Below are 11879 nucleotides of genomic sequence, written 5' to 3'. Positions count from 1 at the left end.
CTATTTGCCACACAGCCTGTCATCATTCACATTGAACTGGACTGTGTGTTTACAGGCAGTAGACCCTGCCATCATTCACTTTGAACTGGACTGTGTGTTTACAGGCAGTAAGGCCTGTCATCATTCACTATGAACTGGACTGTGTGTTTACAGGCAGTAGCAACAGCGCGGCTTTAGATCGTTAGAACACATTCGTCAAAAGCCACAAAATACACCTGAATGGATTTCTGTAAATATATAAACCCCACTAGAGTCCTCTCACATTTTTTTACTTTACAGTCCTATTGATCAAACAACCATGAAAAGGTAGGCTATCTGTCCCTCAGTTATGCGCATCAACAACAACAACAAGATCACAACTAATGCCAGAGCGAGATTAGCTCAAATCTAACGAGGGAACATTAAATAAACCCTCAAACTTTTTCAGCTAGTTGGCCGTCAAAGTTGCACTGATAAACGATGGGGAATAGTAGCCAGCTCGTCCATCTGCAGCTTGCCTGCCAATGCATCCCAACCCGTTTTGACAATGAATGGGAACTTGCCTACCTGCCCACCCATTTGATCAATGCCAAATACATTTGATTGACAACTAGCTAAGGGTACATTCATAAATTGACTCCAGTGTGTCAGAGTGCACTCTGGGTCGTTAGTAAATTCAGAGCACACACTGCATGATTGACATTGGATGCTCTGGCCAAGGAGTAGGGTTGATCCAAGCATTCCTCACAGTGGCAGTCAAGCACCCAAGCTAACTGGCTAAAGTTGGCTAGCTTGCTAGCTAGATACATCCAGACACAAATGAGAGAACATTTCACTCTGACCATTTTACTCACCCTAGCAGAGCTGGTTAGCTGGGCTGTTTACATGTTATCTAGAACATTCATGACTTACTGTTACTTTTTTGGCCTATGTTTACTGACACCAGTCATATTCAGCGGGTGTTGCGCGTTCGTAAATTCATCAGTTATTGTTCGCTCTGGCACACTCAGACGAGTGCTCTGAATCAGAGTAGATAGCCAGGGTGAATTTCTGAACACAAGAAATATGCTAACTGGATAACAGTTGTTCAAGTTCAGTATAGCTAGCAAAGCGATTACATTTTTTTTGCTAGCTAACCAAATTACACCTGCATCTAGCTATAGCCACTGAAAAACAATATGAGGGGAAAAAGTCGATCACTCACACACTCCTCCAATGACATGACATCCTCCCAGCAGCTAGCTAGCTAACGTTAGGCTCTGTGTTTTTAGCTTGCTAAATAAAGAGCTACATGAATAGAAACGCTAGCATATTAGCCACGCTATGACTGACTTGTGATCATTGCCCATGCTATTTTGATTGCATTGACATTCCCAGCCTTAGCATTTAGTTGTCTGTTTTTGTTCAAAATATTGAGTCATTAAAATTGAAACAGTGCATCCCATATGGGTGGTGGCAGCAAACAATGTACCAGGCCAGCTGTGATTTACAACCTGATAGCAATATTTTTTGGACTACCAAGAGATACATTGGTGAATTAGCCAACAAATTAGCAATTAGCAAGCTAGCCAACGTTAGCCAGATAGCTTGGGTGCTTGACTGCCGTTGTTTGGTCAGAACGCTCGGATCAACCCTACTCTTTGTCTAGTGTGCGCTCTGAGAGTGAAATGTTCTGAATTTATGAATGGATAATCTGACAACCTCTGAATTTACCAATGCCCAGAGCACACTGTGAGCGCACTCTGGCACTCCAGACTGAATTTACGAACAGACCCAAAGTTAGTTTTGTAGCATAAACTTGGAATTTGATATTTTTGACTGAATATTATGATTGTCTGTTTGTTTCATATCTGCAAAGTAGTTAAAATGCTGTCAGTTCCACTTAAAGTACTTTCCTTAATTTTTGTATTTTCATTGTGAATAGTATTTTACTGGCTAGAGCTCACATCACAGCAATGCTTCCCCTCTGAAAACACCTACTCATTCCAGAACTGATTCATTCCTGTCTAATTCAAATTCCTGGGGGATTAGGGACATCTAATTTGGTGATATCACCGTCATGCACACTTTAATGTTGTATTCAACCAACATTCCCTTCCCCCCATCACAGTGCGCACAAACACATACAGCACTCCACTAGTGAACCTTAATACCGCCCCTGATCATATTTTACATGTTGGAAGAGCAGTTCTGGTCCTCAAGACTAACACATTCTATGTGATGAAGGCATGGGTAGGGACAAAAAGACCAGGGGGCCTAAAAGCCACAACAAAACCATCAAACAAAGCGATAGCAGATTGGGAATGAATGAGGGTGAGGGACACAGTGGAGCAGCATAACAGCGCACTGATGGATCCAGATTAGAGAGAAAGGGGAATAGCAGTCCTGATAGGTTTGGACCAGGACCATAAATAGGCATTAAGCAGTGGCCCCATTTCAGGCACTGCCTCTGACTCAACCTCCCTGTCCCCCTACCTCCACTCCAGCCCCCTCCTCCTATTACTACTGGCAACATTGTTTTCCCCTCCAACCCATCAGACAAATACAGACAAATACCACAAAGCTCCTTTTCTCATTTGTTTAGAGAAGCAGTGGTGCTTCATATAATTCTCATAACTCACTAGTGTTGGTGCGATTCGCCCCAGCTCCAGGCCCTGTCGGCTGGGACATGCAGGGTGGCCTGACAGTGATGGATGGCTGTGAGCCTGGTACCAATAAGGCCCTCTGAGAGGTCCATATAGAGGTCCATATGGGGCCCTGGGAGACGGGCCTGCCGGGGCACCCGCTTTAATTTAAATCCCCAGAATCTGGCAGACAGCTATGACGCTTTCCCCCCGCCCTGCGTCCATCCCAGAACACCGCCTGCAGCCAGCCTCACTTTTGTTCCAGGGACCCACAAGTTTTTCCCCTTAATTAATTCAACAGAAAGTAATTAAACCTTTGCTTTCCACCAACGTGCCTTTTCTGCCCCCACCCCCACGCACCACAAAGGAAAGGTACGATGGAGACGGGGGCGCGAGAAATTAAGAACACTGTGCCAAATGACTGTCGGAAGCAAAACAATAATAGCCCCCTGAGTCACCGGGCTCATAATAAAGGAATAACAAGACCAGGCAGAGAGCTGGGATGAATGCACTGTGGCGGCCACCGGGTCTCATTGTTCCGTGGCGAGGTGGAGGCTGTTAAGGTGGAAGGCCCCAGCCACAAGCCCAGCTCTTAATTTGCTGAGTGGTGTAAGGCGTCAGGGATGCATGTTGTTTTGGCCGGAGGGGCAATAATGTACTTGGCAGCGTCTCCTCTCCTCTCCTCCACTCTACTCAGCACTTTGAAGCTTTCGTAAAAACGTTGAAAAAAACGTCCTTCTCTTTTCACAATATACAGTACTCTTAATAAAAATCTTTTATGTTTTTTTGTTCAAGAGAAGCATGTCCAGAGCCATTCCCCAAGGAAATTATAAATCAGATTTGATGCTAAATTAGCCAGCCTTAAATAAATAATAATTAAGATGCTGGACACAGAATGGACCTCTAACAGTGAGCATGGGTCCTCCATGAGTCCTCTTTTCATTTGTCAGTCGATATTCTTCCATGTTTGGAGCATTTTTGCCCTTCACCCTGAAGAGGCCCTGGTTCCCATGTCTGACCCCAGTGTCAGTGGGCCATATAGCTAACAGGAGGTTCAGCATGTCAGCACCTCACAGCACCTCACATGATACACTTATAACAAGCCATCTCAGCACATGCCCATATAGGCCCTGACGTTCATTTGCTCACAATGTTGTACGAGACCGTTACCAACATCTCTTCTCCCCTAAGCTTTCAAGAAAGTCAACTCTGCCTGCTAATAAGGAGAGTGAGTTTGAAGATGTTAAGGGTGGTGTCTAGGGTTGCCTGTGATGTTTGTGAAGTTAGGAGAAGTGATGGTTAAGCCCATGTCTTTGAACTACGGTGTTGGGTCAGACAGCCAAGGCAGATATTTGCACAGCAAATATTTTAATCCCTAACTAATCACTTGGTGAGTCCAGTGTGGGTGGAGGTTTTGGGGGGGATGGAGGGGTACGGGGGGCAGCCATGGTGGCCTAGCACATTCCTCACGTCAATGACGCCTTTGTTCCAGGGGATTGTAGGAAAAGTCAAACAGGGTGACCTCCGGAGTGGGCCACTGGATGGCCAGAGCTGTCGACTCAATGCTCCCGCTCCGCTTCCAGCTAGGCCACGTGGATGCATGCACGCGGCACCCACACACCCACAGCCATGCTAGCCAAGGCTCAGTCCATGGCCCCAAGGCCAAGCGTAGTTAGTTATCCAAGGGTCCTAGTCCATAGGATGCCTAATGTTTTCTGGATGCCAAAGGTGTGTTTTGGAAGACATTTTTCAAAGTACCTCGCACTATTTCCACCTAGTGACATCTATTGCTCTGGGTTGGACAAACTAAGCAGATGATTAATGGTCTTGAAAAGGCACGCACATCTGTAAAGGATGTAACGCTGCTTGCTTAGCACCAATTCCTCCTGATTCGGCTCACACGATGCTCGAACCCAGGAACTCTGCCTTGCTAGCACACTTGACCACCCTCCTGAAGCATCGTACCATCAGCGCCACGCGAAAGGCTAGCTATTTGATTGCGCAAGTGGGGACACTTTTTTTTTCTTCTTTTCCCCAGATTCCTACCGCAAACTCTGAACATTTTGAACTGGATCTTCGCAACTAGCTAACCGCAATCCCGGGTGACTACTCCTGGCTAGCGTTTCCATCCCGGAGCAAGCACCAATTAGCCTGAAGCTAGTTCAGCCAGGGCTCCTGTGCTACCACCGAAGCCCACTCCTGGGCTACAATATCCCGACCCCTTCTATTGCCGGTACGGGGCACGGAACCCCGCTGATCCTCTACGACTGGAATACCGACATAATCTGCCTGAGGATTCCAACAGGCCCCTCAGACGCGACGTCCGCTGAGTGCCCATTCTGCTAACCTGCCTGCTAGCTATCTAGAGCTACTTGGAACCCTACTAATTCCACGACTGGTCTATCGACGTCACCGCACGAAGAGGCAAAAACAGACTTACCCCCATCGCGACGTCCCCCAAAGGCTAACTTGCTAGCCCCAGTCTGCTAACTGCTAGCTTGCATGCCCCGGTCTGCTAACTGCTAGCCCCAGTCTGCCTACTGCTTGCTTGCTAACCTGGTCTGCTAACTGCTAGCTTTCCAGCCCCGGTCTGCTAATTGCTAGCTTGTTTAGCCCCGGCCTACTAACTGTTAGCTTGTTAGCATTGTCCTGCTAATTGTCTGAATCACCGTGTCCCTAGTCAGCCTAACCAATCACTGGACCCATGTGTTCACTTGGCTATGCATGCCTCTCTCTAATATCAATATGCCTCGTTCATTACTGTCCTGGTTAGTGATTACTGTCTTATTTCACTGTAGAGCCTCTAGCCCTGCTCAATATGCCTTAACCTTTCCATGTTGTTCCACCTCCTACATATGCGATGACATCACCTGGTTTAAACGTCTCTAGAGACTATATCTCTCTCATCATTACTCAATGCCTAGGTTTACCTCCAATGTACTCACATCCTACCTTACCTTTGTCTGTACACTATGCCTTGAATCTATGCTATCGTGCCCAGAAACCTGCTCCTTTTGCTCTCTGTTCCAAACGTGCTAGACGGCCAGTTCGTATTGCCTTTAGTCGTACCCTTATACTACTTTTCCTTTGTTCCTCTGGTGATGTGGAGGTTAATCCAGGTCCTGCAGTGCCTAGCTCCACTCCCACTCCCCAGGTGCTCTCATTTGTTGACTTCTGTAACGGTAAAAGCCTTGGTTTCATGCATGTTAACATTAGAAGCCTACTCCCTAAGTTTGTTTTACTCACTGCTTTAGCACACTCTGCCAACCCGGATGTCTTAGCCGTGTCTGAATCCTGGCTTAGGAAAACCACGAAAAACCCTGAAATCTCCATCGCTAACTATAACATTTTCCGCCAAGATAGAACTGCCAAAGGGGGCGGTGTTGCAATCTATTGCAAAGATAGCCTGCAGAGTTCTGTATTACTATCCAAGTCTGTGCCCAAACAATTCGAGCTTCTACTTCTAAAAATTCACCTTTCCAGAAACAAGTCTCTCACTGTTTCCGCTTGCTATAGACCTCCCTCTGCCCCAGCTGTACCCTCGATACCATATGTGAATTGATTGCCCCCCATCTATCTTCTGAGCTCGTGCTACTAGGTGACCTAAACTGGGACATGCTTAACACTCCGGCCATCCTACAATCTAAGCTTGATGCCCTCAATCTCACACAAATCATCAATGAACCTACCAGGTACAACCCCAAATCCGTAAACACGGGCACCCTCATAGATGTCATCCTAACTAACTCGCCCTCCAAATACACTTCTGCTGTTTTCAATCAAGATCTCAGCGATCACTGCCTCATTGCCTGCATCCGTAACGGGTCTGCGACCAAACGACCACCCCTCATCACTGTCAAACGCTCCCTAAAACACTTCTGCGAGCAGGCCTTTCTAATCGACCTGGCCGGGGTATCCTGGAATGACATTGACCTCATCCCGTCAGTAGATGATGCCTGGCTATTCTTTAAAAGTGCCTTCCTCACCATCTTAAATAAGCATGCCCCACTCAAAAAATGTGGAACTAGGAATAGATATAGTCCTTGGTTCACTCCAGACCTGTCTGTCCTTGACCAGCACAAAAACATCCTGTGGCGTTTGCATTAGCATCGAATAGCCCCCGTGATATGCAACTTTTCAGGGAAGTTAGGAACAAATATACACAGGCAGTTAGAAAAGCTAAGGCTAGCTTTTTCAAACAGAAATTTGCATCCTGTAGTACTAACTCAAAAAAGTTCTGGGACACTGTAAAGTCCATGGAGAATAAGAGCACCTCCTCCCAGCTGCCCACTGCTCTGAGGTTAGGAAACACTGTTACCACCAATAAATCCACTATAATTGAGAATTTCAATATGCATTTCTCTACGGCTGGCCATGCTTTTCACCTGGCTACCACTACCCCGGTCAACTGCCTGGCACCCTCCACAGCAACCCGCCGAAGCCCCCACCATTTCTCCTTCACCCAAATCCAGATAGCTGATGTTCTGAAAGAGCTGCAAAATCTGGACCCATACAAATCAGCTGGGCTAGACAATCTGGACCCTCTCTTTCTAACATTATCTGCCAAAATTGTTGCAACCCCTATTACTAGCCTGTTCAACCTCTCTTTCGTATTGTCTGAGATTCCCAAAGATTGGAAAGCTGCCGCGGTCATCCCCCTCTTCAAAGGGTGTGACACTCTAGACCCAAACTGTTACAGACCTATATCCATCCTACCCTGCCTTTCTAAGGTCTTCGAAAGCCAAGTTAACAAACAGATTACCAACCATTTCGAATCTCACCTGCTATGCAATCAGGTTTCAGAGCTGGTCATGGGTGCACCTCAGCCACGCTCAAGGTCCTAAACGACATCATAACCGCCATCGATAAGAGACATTACTGTGCAGCCGTATTCATCGACCTGGCCAAGGCTTTCGACTCTGTCAATCACCACATTCTTATTGGCAGACTCGACAGCCTTGGTTTCTCAAATGATTGCCTCGCCTGGTTTACCAACTACTTCTCTGATAGAGTTCAGTGTGTCAAATCGGAGGGCCTGTTTTCCGGACCTCTGGCAGTCTCTATGGGTGTGCCACAGGGTTCAATTCTCGGGCCGACTCTCTTCTCTGTATACATCAATGATGTTGCTCTTGTTAACTAACCTCCACACTGTGTTAACTAACCTCCAGACGAGCTTCAATGCCATACAACTCTCCTTCCGTGGCCTCCAACTGCTCTTAAACGCAGGTAAAACTAAATGCATGCTATTCAATCGATCACTGCTCGCCCGTCCAGCATCACTACTCTGGACGGCTCTGACTTAGAATACGTGGACAACTACAAATACCTGGGTGTCTGGTTAGACTGTAAACTCTCCTTCCAGACTCACATTAAGCATCTCCAATTCAAAATTAAATCTAGAATCGGCTTCCTATATCGCAACAAAGCATCCTTCACTCATGCTGCCAAACACACCCTTGTAAAACTGACCATCCTACCGATCCTCGACTTCGGTGATGTCATCTATAAAATAGCCTCCAACACTCTACTCAACAAACTGGATGCAGTCTATCACAGTGCCATCCGTTTTGTCACCAAAGCCCCATACACTACCCACCATTGTGACCTGTACGCTCTCGGTGGTTGGCCCTCGCTTCATACTCGTCGCCAAACCCACTGGCTACAGGTTATCTACAAGTCTCTGCTAGGTAAAGCCCCGCCTTATCTCAGCTCACTGGTCACCATAGCAGCACCCACTCGTAGCACGCACTCCAGCAGGTATATCTCACTTGTCACTCCCAAAGCCAATTCATCCTTTGGCCGCCTTTCCTTCCAGTTCTCTGCTGCCAATGACTGGAACGAACTGCAAAAATCTCTGAAGTTGGAGACTCATATCTCCCTCACTAGCTTTAAGCACCAGCTGTCAGAGCAGCTCACAGATCACTGCACCTGTACATAGCCCATCTGTAAACAGCCCATCTATCTACCTACCTCATCCCCATACTGTATTTATTTATTTATCTAGCTCCTTTGCACCCCAGTATCTCTACTTGCACATTCATCTTCTGCACATCTACCATTCCAGTGTTTAATTGCTATATTGTAATTACTTCGCCACCATGGCCTATTTATTGCCTTAACTTACCTCATTTGCACTCACTGTATATAGACTTTTTGTTTTCTTTTGTTCTACTGTATTATTGACTGTATGTTTTGTTTATTCCATGTGTAACTCTGTGTTGTTGTATGTGTCGAATTGCTACGCTTTATCTTGGCCAGGTCGCAGTTGCAAATGAGAACTTGTTCTCAACTAGCCTACCTGGTTAAATAAAGGTGAAATATATAAAAAATAAATAAAAAACTTCAGGCTGAGGAGTAATTTCACACATCCCCATGTGCTACACACAAACACACTTAATACGACACATATCAGCATCCTTCTGTCAGACGTTTGGTGAGAGAGGAAACGAGAGAGACAGCAGAAAAAAAGAGAGGAAGAGAGAACCATCTCCATATTCACCATTCAACCGTGCCTCATATTGCCGAAGCACTCCGCCAGATCACAACCCACTAACTGATAGAGAAACAAATTAAGGAAAGGCTGTTCAAATAGATATGCTTCTAAAGGAGATTTAAGGAGTGGAACTGATTGTGCATGTTTGATTCTGGCGCTTCAGAGCCCTCACCCAGGGGGCTTGGCTTTCAAAGCTGGGTGACTCGCACACAGAAACAGTCCATTAACAAAGTTCAGGTCTCCTCAGTGCCCGCCTCCCTCCTCCTTACTTACACCAACCTCCTCTCCTCTCCCTCCACACCAGCCTTCTCATAAGAGGCAGGCCATCTCTTTCTAATGACGTCCCAGGGAGCTGTGCTTTGACAAACAGGCTGGGGACCTGTTCCCTGTAGAGCAGGATCTGAGTGTGGTGAATATAGGGCCAGAGTTACAGTCCTGACTACGATGACTACTGATTCAGTAAAGCATTTGCATTGGCTTAAATAAGGTGCTTTATTACAGGGGGGGAATGTTTTCAGGTGTTGCAATCAAAACAATAGTTCCAGGGGTTGATTATAGGTTGAAAGGAGGAGAGAGACCATTGCCCATACACAGAGGGTACTGAGCAGCACAGAGCAGTAGCTCGGCCACTGTGTCCCTGGATTAGAGAGTCATGGGACCAGGCAGGACCATTACCCCTGAGTAAAGAAGCTCAAACCGAATGACTCACTCTCTCTCAGATGGAGAGGAAAAGACTGCCTGATAGAATGAAGACTGCAGCAGTTGAACAGATGACAATTACTGTAAGTGGAGCAGAATGAGGAAGATGTATTTCTGCTGGTCTGAGAGACTCATGATCGGTTTTTGAAGGGTCATTGATGAACTCTTTATAAGATGATCTCTTTTGGATTTGATGGTGAGATAAATGAACTGGTGACCAGAGAAGTGCAAGTTTAAATCCAAAATATTGCTATAGTCCCCATACATTTAGCTGGTCTTGCATCATTCTAGCCCTGGGCTTCAGATGCACACCCATGTTGTTCTTTAAAGTTGGTATTTATCATTTGAATTGTTTTAACTTTATCTTTCTGGTCTGTCCTGCGTGTCTGTGGTCTTGTGGGCCTGGAATATTTCAAGATGATATGCTTAAATGTGAGAAAGGTGCATACTACAGATTTCACATACAGTGCTCTGCTCAAGACATGGAGACTAGAGATTAGTGTGAGAGTCAGACATTGAATGAGGTGCAGAAGTGACTGCCAAGGTTTTTATTTGATGGGAAAAGAGGAGTAGAGAAGGAGAGGAAATCTCTGAGGAGGAAAGAGAGTGAACAAGAGCCAGAGAGAGCGAGAGATAGCGAGAGAGAGAGCAAGATATGGATGGCAGGCAGCAATTACTGAGGCTCCATGCACACAGAGCCATGTGTGTGTGAGAGGGAGTGAGAGGGAGAAAGAGAGGAGGGAGGATTGAGATCTCTGCCTGGGCCCCTGCTGACACTCATACAGGCAGATCACAGGCTCATCATGTCAGCTCTGTTTGTCGAAATCCTCCCTCATCAAATGACACATTTGCTCCACGTTTACCTTTATCAGATCTGGGGAGAGAAGGAGATGAGAGAGGAAAAGGAGATGAGAGAGCAGAGGGGGGTGGGTGGGGTGGGGGGGGGGGGGGGGGGGGGAAGTGCCTCTCTGCCACCGCCATCGTCAAGGGGCCAATTACTTGCTCCTCCGACAGAAACTCTGCCGTCCCAGCATTTCATTTAGCCACCCGCCCTCCTCCTCCCCCTCATCCTCTCTACTGCCGTTGCAACATCTGCTTCTGAATATGTAATGAGTTTGTAAAGGAAGAGAAACCCCTACATCTTGCACAAAGCTAATATTTGCAAACCTCAAACCTGTCTATTGTGGCTCCTGTGTCACCGGTGCTGCTGGGAGTCTCTCTCCTCCTGCTGTAATATTACTGGCCCTGTTACTGACTCCTCGTCTCCCTGCCCTCCTCCTCCTCCTCCTCTCCTTCTCTCCTCCCCCTTGGCCATCCTCCCCTTATCACCCACACCGTTCCATCATCTCCTAATGGAGTCTTAATTAACTGGACCAGGGCTCATCAGTGTGGTATAGCAATGTTTGGCCACTGAAAAGGAAACAGTGAAGGCTCAGGGATAACTGTGTTGTTTATGTATAGCTTCTGCAGTTGCAGTATATGATGACCTGATAGGAGGAATGATCTGGGTAGGAGGATCACAGGAGTGTGAACAGTGTCTGTAAATGAGCGAAGATCCCCTTGAATCTCCATCTTCTGACTACTACTATCATACACATCACAATGAGGGAATGAAGAGACAGAGATATCTCTGTCGCGCGAGAGAGACAGAACCCCTCTGGTTTGCTCTTGGAAATCTTTGTAACGCAATCAGCACTTAATGAGCGAGAGAGAAAGAGAGGGAAGTGTACTGACAGGAGACTCTGACAGCTTGTCTTTTCCCCAGACTGCTCTCTGCCTCTGCAGACTGATGAAGATTATAAAGTGAGAGAGATGGGAGAGACGAGGACAGGACAGGGGGGCAGAGGAAGAGATTATAGAGAGAGGGAGAAGAGATTGACTGAGAGAGGGTGTGGGAGAGAAGAGAGAGAGAGGGAGAAATGGAAAGAGAGAGAGATAGCGGGGAAAGGGAGAGAGCATTAGCATAATGTCCTCCGCCACAGCAGGTCCCTGAGGCTCCCCGTGCTGGATAACAGAGGGCCAATACTCTTAATTCAATCTCTTTATTTTTTTTATACTTCAGAAATGAATAATTCTACCCCACC

Source organism: Salmo salar, chromosome 09, assembly GCF_965601325.2.
Source record: "Salmo salar chromosome 09, fSalSal1, whole genome shotgun sequence".
NCBI classification, from domain to species: domain Eukaryota; kingdom Metazoa; phylum Chordata; class Actinopteri; order Salmoniformes; family Salmonidae; genus Salmo; species Salmo salar.
This window is presented reverse-complemented; position numbering follows the sequence as displayed.